The following is a 13788-nucleotide window of genomic DNA, read 5'->3' as shown; positions in this document are numbered from 1 at the left end:
TTGCGCCATTAGGGATGGATGAGAATGCAGGAAGTGTAAGGTGAAACCCGGCGTCGGCATTAGCTTACCCTTATCGAAAGGCTCTAAGGGGTCCGCAGTTTAACGTCCCATCCGACGGACGTCGTACTCACTCAAAGTGCTCTCCACAAAGCACCTCAAGTAGGGATCGGGATACCACTGAAAAATATCTGTCGTCTCCAGGATTCGAACTCGGTCCCTCTCGGTGGGAAGCCTATGCGTTAGCCACCGTACCATCCCGATCCCCTCGTAGAATCGTTTCCCCCCCCCATCTCCTGACTGTAGTGACAGTCGCCCCTAAGCCGGCAGCCAATAATTGATCCCGCCTAACGTATGCGGGCACCCTTCACTAAATTGGTTTCGTCCGATCGAAGGGTGCACTCGGGCACGCAATTAGCTCATTTAGGGATACGGCTCTGCTTCAATTGATCGGCTGGTAAACCGGGGAAGCAACTGGGGCACGGGATTGAGAGCGATGGAAATTGGGTGCAATAGAAGAAAATTATCATCGAATGAAGCGAGGAGAAAACACCAATTAATACGCCCAACTGAGAATTAAAGAATAAATACACACATTTGATGAAAATACAACGAAAACTAGACGAGACAAACAAATTAGAGGTACTGATTGGATTAAAATCACCAGAAGAAAAGGGGTAGCAGAAGGAAGAATGGATGGGGAGGAAATTCAGGGATAGAACAATAATGGAAGAGCGTCTTGGTCACACGAAGAGAGAAGCGAATCGTGGCATGGAGGAAGAAATGAAGAGGCTAGCCTAGAAGAGGTCCGAGGGAAGGGCGTCGACGAACCAACCTTCGGGCAGCACAACTTCTGGTTGCGGGGTGAATGAAAGTGGCGCCCACCCCTGTGAAGCGGCGACGCGACCACACACACTCTCTCGGAGGGGCCCAAGGAAAGGGCATGGACATTAAGAGAAGACAACTTAAAAAAGAGCCGTGATTAAAACAACAGAAGAAATCGAATAATAAAAACAAATGGAAGGACTCCAACAACAGTGGAATGGCTAATGATCCACCAGAGGCGACTGGGTGAGAGGTGTGGCGACCACAACATAAAACTTCCAGCGCAGGCATTATTGAATAAAAGGATCGAAAGAAGGAGATAAGATCTGCTGAAGATATGGAATACAATGCCATACGGTTATTTGGGAAAAATATTGGGCGGACGTAAAAGAGATAAAACAGATGTGATGTTGGGTGATCTCCTGTCCAACTCGGACCCGACTTACAAGTATGCCACTTCATTTTTCCTTAAGTTGTCTGCCAAACAATAAAAGACTAAAGAATCCTGAGGCACGTGGTCAACCCGCGACAAACATTCAGCAATCAACGCTAATCTGTTTTCACCGCCGAGTAAGACCAAGGAAAAGAACTGTTTTTGACTGGGCCACGGGGACTAAAATTAGTATGGAGTGGGATTCGAAAGGGATGAAATGGCAGTATTCTATGAATAAAAATATTATTTTGAATTCTATGTTCACAAAGCATCTCCGACATCACCGCGACTTTGAACTGATGCAAGTAAATGAAAAAATAATTTTTTTATCTTTAGAAAATTCAATGAACGAAAAGTCACGAAAGTGATGACCAATTTGTTTAATTCCACAGGAACACACACAGTAAAGAAAACATAAAAAAAGAACACGCACTATTATTTTGGATATTTCTATGGCGGGACCCTTCTTCGGCGATCAAGTGGCGGAAAATGACGGGACTCCACGAAGGGCAGTTGGGGAGGGGAAGTTCGTGGAGTTGATATTGCCGACTACTGCGAGATAAATCAGATCTCGTGGGCGCAATAATAATTTGGCAGGCAAGGATTGTCTTGCTTCTGTTATTATAGAAATTGATTTATTATTGTTATACTCTTACTGGAAGAATGAAGTACTCAAAGGTACTATACTACTGTACTAATAGGTTGATCACAATTATGGGTTTCGTCAACTCACACCGAATGATGCTTTTTGCCATTTGATTTTAGTATTTATTTATTATTTTACTGTATTTTACTTTGGAGTCTAAAACCCAATCGTACCCATAACAACTAGAAAATTTTAAGGTTCTCCTTTAAGAGTCTTAGGAATTGAGATACTTGAATTAAAATTAAAATCTCGGATAACAACAACTTGATACAGGCTTGGAATTACCATAAGCACGCGGATTAAGCAGGCAAATAGGGATGTGTTAAATCTGCAGAGTTTTACATTTAACTACTAAAATTATCCCAGATATTCCATATTCAAAAGATAATTTTTATGTGATAATGAAATACACTGATATCCCAGCAAGTAATATCGGTATGAGGTAAACTTAATGCAGAAATGAATTGAAAATATTACGAAGCATGGCATGTTTTACATGCCAACTTCATATCCTTCGAGAAATCGGGTGAGGTTCGCGGAATGTGGATGCGAATTTTGACCTTGGCAATACTATTTTGGTTACGTGCCCAGGTTTTATACGGTGACCCATTAAAATGACAAATATTAGTTCATTTGACATGATGAATACTCAATGCACATGCTCGCCGGGAGCTCTGTAAATTCCTCCCAGCGGATATTTTAGACAAGATGAAAATAAGACTACGGTGCTTGCAGAACTGCGTCGGCACTCGATGAAACATATCTTGTACGCTAAACGGAAATGTTTCGATTCAAATTAATGTGTAATTTTAAAGAAGCAGCGGGAGATGCCGCGATTAACAGGGGCATCCGTTCATGCGCATTACAATGCAGCATGTTCAGAGAGTAATAATTATTCATCACCCCGGTCAAGGCGAATTATTTCTGAACTTTGAAATTGTTACCTTGAATATTAGTGCGGTTCAGGTTCGTTCAATCCGGATTCAATGCAAATCAATTATCGAATTCAACCAAACTTTCGCAGAGTCCTACTTCTTTCCATTTGCCAAAAGGATAACGAATACATACATCACTGAAGTACACATGTGAAATTACATTTATATTCCGGAACTGCTTTTAATCCGAAACTGTACATGGAATCGACATTTAAAATACTCAAAAAAAACCCAATCCCATACAATTACTTCCATATTTAACATCCACCTCCACTACTTTCCAAACTTCGGACATGCAAAGACGACTGACGTGCATGGTGTCTCTATAGATTGTTAAAAAATATAAATTATTGGACTAAAACAATTTCAATGAAATTGCTTGAATAATGCTAAAATTCGCAGCTGAAAAGCGGACGCTTTCAAATAAGGGAATGAACGCCCACTTGCAATGTGGAGCGAAGCACGGGGAATGGGATCCGCGAAACAAGACGTCAGCCGTGAATTCCAACGGGGAGTCAGCCGCTCTCCGCTTCTCCTTCCCCATTTCCTTTGCTTCGTTTCAATTCCTCCACCTCTCTCCTCTCCCCCCCCCCCCGCCGTCTCGGGATCAGGTATTTCTTCTCCTTTGCCATGATCCGACATCACAAGCGCGCACGATACGAACTTTGATCGGCATTTGTTTATGAAGGAGAAGAAGGAATCCCACAAAACGAGATTTGGTGCGTTTTTAGTGCTTCGGTTCAACTTCAACCGACAGCTGTTATAGCTAACACCGAAAACAAAATTCCTCGAATACCTGAAATGATCTAAACGAAGACGGCTCAGAAGAACTTATCTTTGCGATGCATCTATATTTTAAGATGCTCGATTATTCTCTCATACACCTGTACTCGAAGTTAGTACACTATTTTTTGCTCAAGTCATTCGCCGGAAAAAAACACCACATTTTACGTGTATAAATTTATTTTATTGTCAAAGTGGGCCGGAGGGATTTATTTTAGGAACATCCGGGACCACTTACCGTCTAATGACACCAGTCATTTTCACTTAGCACTCAGAACGAATAAGGTAGGGAATAATTACCGAGCGGTTAACGATTCCCCGCACACTGGCGTCTACTGCCGCCCGGCAGGCCCCATTTGGAAGCCTCCAAGGATATACACGTATTTCAAGAGGACAGAAAAATACTTCCATAAACGCCATTGAACCGCGCTACTTATCAGCGACAACCGCATAGCCCTTCGGAGGAAATGTTAAATAAGGAATCAAATTTAAACACGATCAGCAGTGGTGGTCAAAACTTATTAACAAAAGAAAGTAAGTACGTCATGTTACCTGAAAAACTAGGACAGAAGTTTCTTCAAACAGGAAGACATCTGGCGAGTTTATCAACGAAACTTTTGAAGAAGTACAAGAATATTGAATTTACTGACGGTGCAGAGGGTCCTTAGTCCTGGAGCCCTCACATTAGATGGTTAATTAGACCAACCTAATAAAATATGAGATATGGACCCGGACAGAGATGGATTTAAACGCACGTTCCTCCCTAACATGATTCGCCATCACAATAGGAACAAAGTTGAATACTCCAACACTACAAAACGCGAAAATCTTAACCGTAATCTGATATTTCCATTACGACTACAACATTTACATGAGAATAATGAAGTTAAAACATCCCCTGCCATACTCCTCGTGGGGGCTCGCACGATGTTCATGTGAATGTAGAACCTACTTGTAAATTGGAAATCATGAAGTAGGCGGGCTTGCATACCGCTGATGCCATTCTTTCTGTTACTCCGAGTGACTTTCTTCACTAAAGAGCTTAAGATATGACTTTTGACTATGAAAGAGAGGAACTAAAACCCTGCCACTTGTTTTGAGAGATGTTTAATTGTATGACTCTGCGAATTCTTGGCGCATAACTTGTCCAAATTTTGAAAATAAGAACATAAGAAAATATTCAGCATAATCTACTCGTTAGATCTCCTCCTGACTGATTAATACCGGTCATTTCTGAATGGCACCCAACCTGTGAGGGGCGCACAGGAAGTGACGGCCGCCACCAGGGGGTGGGGCATATTTAAGCCCTTTAATAGTTTTGCAACGAACTGCTCACAGTTCATTGCTGACTACACGAAAGCATATTTAAAGACTACTATTTTTAACTTTTTAGCGCATCTCTTTACGCATGAATTTTAACGTGTTGACCGTGATTATTTTAAAATTAAGAGAAGGCGAAGATTGCATTCAAACTGGGGAGAAAATCCCGGGGATGAGGAGGGGTTGAAGAAAAAGGGCAGTAGAAAGATAGGAAGGAACATACACTGGATGAATAATATAGAGAAGCAGTTTATGGATGAAAGGACCTTCTTGAAGACGACGGAAGAAACTGTAGTCGGCGACGATAGAGAAGCACTGTAGTTCATGGATGGATAAAAAATCTAGATGTTGTTTAATGAAGTTTGAGCGTTACAAATATTCATTTCTTGAAAAATAATTGGTTGGCGCGATTGGCGACTACTTGGGCGAGGTGAGGCGCAAGGAGAATTTACAAGAAGCGATTGGAAAAGCCGTAAATGACGGAGAAAATGGAAAAGGTAATAGGAAAAAGGAATAGGAAAAGGTAATAGGAAAAGGTAATAGGAAAAAGGAATAATCCTCGTGATTCACCTCTTTGATCTTACTCTGTAGTTCTTCCCATCTATGTCTTCTTCAATTGGGTCTTGGTCTTCAGCAAATTAGTTATCGTCTTTTTTGTAAGTTTTCTTTACTCACTCTTAGAAGTATTTAACCACCCTCATTTTATCCATTTTCATCGTTTTTCACAAGAACCACATACCTATCACTTCAAACTTTCAATACGATCCTTAGCTTTGATCGTCTATGTCTAAGAGCTGTAGAAAATTACACTCCTTTTATAATTCCCACCGATCCGCTTCCATATGTGTCGACGAGTACCACTAGTATCATTAGTTTCAGTCATTAGTAGTGTTTTTTCTGATAGAAAGCCTTCTTCGCTTCAGAGAATTATAGAAGCGACCATCTCCTGCTTACTATAATCCTCTTTCTTCTTCGATCCCTGCCGTTTTGCTGCCTAAATAGCATGATTCTTTCACTTCTACCAGTATGTCTTTACCAAGTCTTACTTGAATATTATCTTCGTACTTCGACTACAGATCATTGCCTTGTTCTCATTGTAGCTTATCTTAAGATTGTACCTGTTCTTATCCCCATCTCCATACGAGCTAGTACCCTCGTGCGGTCTCCTTTCTTATCTGTAAGTATAGCTATGTCATTCGCAAACTGAAACACGTTCATTCTTTTCTCCCTGTATTCCATTTACCATCTATCTTAGCTTTTCCTTGAGTTCATTAACTGCCTTCTCAATGTACACACCTAAGATCGGGGGCGATAATAAGCAGCCCTGACTTACTCATTTCTTTATTTTAGATTTTTCCCTGCTTTCACCACATCTAATCACTGTCGCCTGCTCTATATATAAAGCGTGTATCTTTCCTGGCATTGCAATTCATTCCAATTTCTTTTAGGATACGTGGAATTATATTCTAGTCCACCTTGTTAAAAGCTTTCTACAGATCCACGAATGCAATTAAGGTGGTTGGTCTTTCTGCATCCTCTTCTCTACGATGAGTCTAAGTGCGAAACGCTCGTTTACTTTTTCTTAATCCAAATCGAACCCCACTTAAATACTTTTCCGTTCTTTTCTCCATTCTTCGGTAAATTATTCTTGCCAAAATATCCAACGCAGGAGTCGTCAAACTCTATTGTTCTAAAATGTTCCTACTTTTCCCACATTCTCTCTTGTGGTATGGGAGGATTTCAATTTTCTTATCCATATTTTTCCTCTCATGCATTCACATATTAAGTAATACATTTGAGTCAAAAACCTATTTCCAGATTTTTTCAATTCCTTCCGAGAATATATCTGATTCCCTATAAATCCCTCTTTGCAGTGTGAGAATTTATATTTGAGAATTTACTCTTTCGAATCATCACATTCAACAGTATTCTCTTCTTCCAGTAGTCTGAGATGTATTCTTTTCCGTCAAAACAATTGCCCCAGTGCTCTCTCCATCCGCTGGCTTTATAAATATATAGAAATAAAAATTTTACCATTGCTTTCCCGAATGGCATCAAACTTTGCTCGGCGTTCATTATAACGAGGATTCACGGGTATGTAAGCTACTTTCCTTGAACTAGGCTGTACATCACCTTTTCACGCAGGAACTTCGCCAATTCTTCCATATTTTTCCTATCATTTAGGCAGATTTCATTTCTTAAATATTTTTGACACTTAAACCATCCCTCAATCGTTAATTCTTTTCTACTTTCTTCTATCAGGTCAATTATTTCGTCTGTGTCCATTACTACTTCGAACTAAAATTTCTTTTGTGGATTCCAATGATCAACACTTCATATCTTGCGATCTTCATTGGTCAATCCTATATAGGAACGTCCTCCTTGCCTCGATTCTTTCAATATTTCTGACAGCAATATTTTCTTCATTGCCTACATCAAATTCAGATGGCCCTTCTTTAATACATTAATACCAATTGCGATTACTGTTGATATTGTATATGCCCTTTCTTTGATTTCTAAATCTTCGCTCCCAAGTGTGTAGACATTTTGATAAAATTTTCATATAGATAAAGACATTTTCATTACATATCCACGGGCATCTTACACGCTTATCTCCTTCGAAGTGGTTCAAAAATGGCGTGTTTCCTCAATTTATTTGCATTGTTAACAAGACTGCAAAAGTATTTCCTCTGTTGCATTTCATTTTCCAATTTTTTATCTTTCTACGGCTTTGCCATATTTTCCTTCTCCAAAGATCCCACTTTGATCCCAGATCATAATTAAATTTGCTTCTCTTTTTGCATGTTTTATTTCCTCCGCGATTTCATTGTATCGTCATCATTTTAGGCCGTCGGCGGCGTTTAAAAGAGTGCAACAACGATATGTGTCGGTTTTTAGCTCTCTTCGCCATGATGGTCCCTTCGTTGCATTGCAGCTAGCTCTACACTCTCGTTATCACACTTGACAGAGTGCAAAGCTTGACATAAAACGGCGAAACACATTGGAATTCTTCTACTACGGAAAGGTGAACAATTTTCTCCCGATATAATTTAATTGAAATTTTGTAAAAATTAATTATTTCTCAAATTTGATAATCATGCCTCATTTGGAATGATTCCTTTTAATAGAATTTTTAGTTTCATTTAATCGGTGCCGATGTTGTATCGATTTAAAATCGATTCAATAAAAGAGATTAGTAGACTGAGATTTCTGCTCAACTGCATCGTGAAAATCACCAACTCACCGTACAAATAAAATGAAATGCATTTAAAAGAAGAGAAGTCAACAAGCGACTCTCCATTTAAACTCAAACAATTAGTTTAAATGTAAGACCTCGAAACAATACCCAATGAGATAATGTTCAGTAAAACTGAAATATTCTTACCACTTCAATATTGCCAATTTTAGCAGTCAGCCCAATATTCTCTAAAGAACAGAAATATATCTTTCATGGTAAAAAATAATACTCTTCTCGAAATCAAACTCATAACGAAATCAAACTCCATAGGTAAATATTAAAAAAACGAAATTTCGGGTTACGTCTTTCTAAAAGAGAAATGACTGACGAAAATAAGATTTAAGTTTGATTTCTACTAGATTAATTTTCACTCTAATCCGATTAAACGATTCGAGTTGATTTCGCGTATCCCAGAATTCCCTGCCTCAAATCAGAAACGCTGATATTTTTCCATGCTTCGATTTTAGTTACTTAGTGGAGATAATCTAAAGTGTTGAGCAGCCAGACGTCACATCGTGCTTTGAACTTCTCGCGAGAAATTCTGTCAATGAACAAGAGGACACCCAGGCCCGAGGGAGGATCCGAACCCGCGACCTTCGGGTTAAATGGCTAGCTCGTTGCCCGCCGCTGTTACTACCCGCGCCGGCACTTATTTCGTTATTTCCTCCAATTCACCCTTCGTCAGCGAGACGCCACCGATGAAGGCCCTAATTCGCAAAACAAAAATGCGCGGGTCTCCACGTATAATGACGTCGCAAGCGGTTGCGTGGGCTCCGAGGCATCGTCCTCCCAGGGCTTGCGAGGGAAAGCACTCCGAGCGACATGCGGAGCAGGTTCTGCCGGGGGGGGAGGGGGATTCCTCGCGACAAAAAGGCATCACAAGAAAGCCGCAATGGACTAAAAGGGAATCATTCCATAAATCTCGCAAAGAGCCACGGCTTCAATCTAAGGGAAGGATCTATTTCGAGAAAGGGGCAGCCGTCGCCATTGAAAGAACAATTGAACTAAAAATAAAGGCGAAGAGAGTTGTCGCGGAGTTGATTGGATGGAGAGTCCGGAATTCCAGAAAGCACCGTCTTCTTCTTCAAGGCATTCGATTCCTTTGGAGAAACGCTACCATCCCCGGGAGGAAAGGAATCCTGGATCACATCTGCGGAGCTCGTCTTACTTAGCTGAGCCGACGTGAATTGCGTGAACACCAAGTTAACGATTATCGAGAATGGAATGGACGTTCGTGTCCAATTAAACCTAAGTGATGGATCCGCGAATGATCTCCAATAAAACGTAAAAGAACGAGCATTCAGATGGCCCCACGCCAACGTCCACCTAGACGTCTGTACTCGTCTTTTAATGGGCAGAATCTGCTTAAAAATGAAATTATTTTTACACTTCTGAGTTAGGGCATAATGAAATATCGAGGTCAAAGTAATACGACCGCGGTCGACACCAAAACAAAAATAATCAGCCCGAAGTTTGGTTTTACCAGCGAGGGTAAAACTCACCTCGTACTACGACTATCTGCGTTCAATTCACGCACAGGTGACTGAGGGAGAGGGCAATTCCTCTCCTTCAGTCACATATGGTATCTCATGAAGATATGATAGCCTAAAAATCATACAGCTAGGATGATGCTGGGGGCTCCAAAGTCGGCGGGAATCGAACGCGGCCGCTCCGATCGGTATCCTAACTCAGTATAAACAAGGCTAGCACGCCTCCAACCGAAGTCCAAATTTAGAATATTCTCCGAGATTTCCACACCCTTTTTCGGATAAAAAAATAACCGTGGCTACTAAAACGGGGAAAACCGGACATTCCAACAGCCTCATCGAAATATTCAATTATTCGCAGAGCCGATTTTATCCAATACAAGACGCGAGGTGATTTTTAACGAATTTAGAAAAAGGCTGTGGTCGATAAGGGTCACTGCAACAATTCCTTTTTTACATATCAAGCATAGGCTGAGTACTCGGCGCCCCCAGGGCATCGCATGTCTTCAAAGGTTTCGGGAAGGAAGGCAGACAACCGTTCGAAGCCTACAAGCAGCCAACGAGTCATCTGACAGTACGAGGATTTAGAGGCAGGGGAGATGATCTTCGGCCACAAATCCAATGCAGATTCCAACGAGGTCTGCATTATGCGGGGATTTATTTTTCAAATATTCGGCAGTCGATGAATGAATGCCTCGCCGCCGTTTGAGTGCCCGGTGGAAATATCAGATCGAACAAATCTTTGGATTAAGTAAATCAAAAAATACAATAAAGCATCAAAATAAAAAATTCCAAGACATAACTTTCCATATACTTCAACTCATCCCGTAAAGATTAGGGCAAGCCTTCTGATAAAAAAGATTCCAAGATCAAATTTTTCGAATCTCGTCATACGTATTCGTCTATGTGTTCAATTAAATACATTATACTGACGTGTCCCTGTCAACAAACTGATACGTCCGACTTTCCCTTCCTTCGATAAATTTTCCTCAAGTACTAAGTCTTTTATTTCCATTCATTCATAACACTACCTTTAAAGCAAGGCCATAAGAAGATCCTTATGGATTCATGAAATGCACGTATTTCGCAATCAGCCTTCATTTCCAATACGTCAGTTAATTCCTTGTATTACCGAAAGCCAGCGTTTGTCAATTCTGCATTATAGAAAATTATAGAAACGACAAAAAATTACAGAACCACCTGATATCGTCGCATGGCACTTTATTTTATTGAGAAAAGAGAAGACGGTAGGATATGGGAAGATAAGCGCAAAATACCCCCCATTCCACTCTCATATCCGTTGATCCGCTAACGCCATTGTCTCGTCTCGGTCCTACTTAACTCATTTTCGCGACGTAAAGCTCGACCCATCGATTGAAGAACCCCAGGTTAAAGTTTGAAGTATACTTCTCGAAACAAATGAGCTTCGCCTGCTGTTGAAACCATAAATGCTGTTAGCTAACCCCTTGAAAACAAACTGACTGATTTTGTCTCAATAGCTTAATTGCAATGGCAATTCTCAAAAGACGCCAAAATATATTAAGTACCAGTACCAAAATGGCTAGCGTATGCCTTGCATGGATGTATTTCTGATTTAATACCAATAGTTTACTTTGCATTGGTAGTAAATTGGCACTTAATTCTAACAGCTTGAAACATTCGTCGAACAACCACATACGAAATCTGTCAGACGAATTCACGAACTCCTCCCCAAAAACGGAACTCTACCGACCGATGACATGAATATAAATTTAATCCAGCATTATGAGTCATCTACATGTCCATCTAGCAAGCCACCTAACGGTACCCCCGGTAGTGGAAGCACCGATGGAAAGATTTGAGTAAAGCTGTACGATTGGAAGTGGGATACTTAACGTTGCTGCTATCACTCGGGGTTTCCGTGAAAAGGGAGAGATGAAACCCATTATTTCTAATATCCACCCAATTCCAAGGCCTAAGGGAAAAACATTAAAGGCACTAAGTGATCGACAACTTTAGGAATGAACTTATATAAATTTTCTCAGTAAATGTTAATCAATCGTAAAATATTTTCTTTAACCAATCCAAAACCAGTCCTGCAAACATTTTAGTACTACTATTAGGAATTTTTATTTTTTAAGAGGTATCGTGGAACATCGTCATGAGTGCTTTCTAAAAACAAGCCAATTCGCAGAATATTACACGATTTTATCAAAATCCTTCGGTGAGATCTCTTCACTAAATAGCGTCAACGGGGAGCATCCGAATTTCACCTATGACTGTGCACTTAATTAGCTTCGCTCATAAATGTGTCGGGTTTATTGGCCCGATTACACCGCCTCGAAGGACATCTGCGTGCCTCTCCCGAATGAGAGAGCGGCCGCAAAATGTGCTGTCACTAGAATTATTCTATAATTCGCTAGGATGTATAGGAGTGCGTCAAAATTCGAACGCAATTAAATAAAGCGACCGGGGTCGCTTATCGTTTACCGAAATCTCATTCGGAAGACCAGAAATGAAATCACGTCGAGGCAACTGGAAATCCTTCACGGAAGACTAAATTTTTCCTGCGGAAATGAATTCATTCATACGATTCGTCGCGGATTCATGAATGTCCGCGTGATTTGCGAATGGATTTTCCGAAAGAGTTTTCCAAATCCAAAATCTTGTCCGAACGTTTTCTCGAGCCTGAGAACTCTAAATTGGAATAATAAATTGATGATGTTCGATTCATAGGAGTAGTAGTTTTAGGGGAGGCCACCGACATCTAAGGTAATTTGCGCCATAGGGGATGGATCGGAAAGGAGGAAGGGCAAGGAGAAACCCGGCGTCGGCATTAGCCTACTCTTAACGAAAGGCGCCACAGTTTAGCGTCCCATCCGACGGACGGCGTACTAACTCAAACTGCTCTCCACAAAGCACCTCAATAGTAGGGATCGGGATACCACTGAAAAAAATAACCGCCGCGTCCAGGATTCGAACCTGGACCTTCTGGGTGGGAAGCCAGTACGACAGCCACCATCCCGATCCGCGGTTCGTTTCATTTCCTGCAGAACAAACACACTGTGGCGCTATTATCCGTTACAAAATGCAAAAAAATGCGAAAATTGATAATGGCTAATGGCAGTTCTGCCAGGGGTCCTACGATCCAGTTCGTGGGGGGTTTCGAAATACGACCCGGGCCCGTCCTGTTATCCGCAGCGATGGAAGAGGTGACAAGACAATAAGAGAGAGAGAGAGACCCTTGAGCGCGTTTGTGACCAAAAAGGATGACCCCACAATACGCTTTTATGTGTGAAGCAGTGGGGACATAGTAATCATGACGCGTGGTCGGATTACGGGCTTGTATGGGGTTACCGTATCGCGGGAGAGAAAGAAGAGAATTCTTTCCTCAACGCGAAAGACCTCACACCATAATAAGCCCATTGGACTGTTGCCTGACACTCCCACCAACAGCGTACGAGTTCACGCGTCCCAAGGCTAATTACAAGCATAACGAGGTGATCCCCTCCACGGCCGTCCTTCCTTGGGCTGATGAACGTCGCACGTGCACTGGGAAGCATTTTGTGTAAGCAGGTAAAAATAAATCGGAATATCTCAAGGTCCATGATAACTAAATCAATGGCTCCAATTTGTTTAGAAGCAACTATTTGTACAAATATATTTTTCCACCAATTGGATATTCCACCAACATATTTTCGGGCATACTCGTATATCACAAAAACAATTGATTTAAATAGAGGACAGCTGGATATGCAAACCCCTCAGTGAAAATTAAATATATTATGAACATATTGACACTAGATAAAATGTTTACAACTCATTGCCAAAGACCATACATATCCAGTTACTGTGTTCCACGCGGAAGTTCATCGCCCCCCATTCCGCAATAACTCAGAACAACAATTTTCCTGAGCCTGTTCACACGATGTTAATTTATTTTCATGAAAAAAGACTTGTTGAAAGAATGTAACATTTTTTGACATTACCGCAGTCTGTAGACTCTGGCAAAGCGATCAGGTAAGTTGAATACGGCCATGGGTCTGCTATAGCACATACTAATTCTTCTGCAAACTCCAGGAAAAATGCTTGACTGATTGTGAAACTTTTGAATGATCCATGATAGTTCCCCATTGATAATTAAT

This window comes from Hetaerina americana, unplaced genomic scaffold (assembly GCF_022747635.1).
Source record: "Hetaerina americana unplaced genomic scaffold, ioHetAmer1.1.p SCAF_3, whole genome shotgun sequence".
Lineage (NCBI taxonomy): Eukaryota > Metazoa > Arthropoda > Insecta > Odonata > Calopterygidae > Hetaerina > Hetaerina americana.
This window is presented reverse-complemented; position numbering follows the sequence as displayed.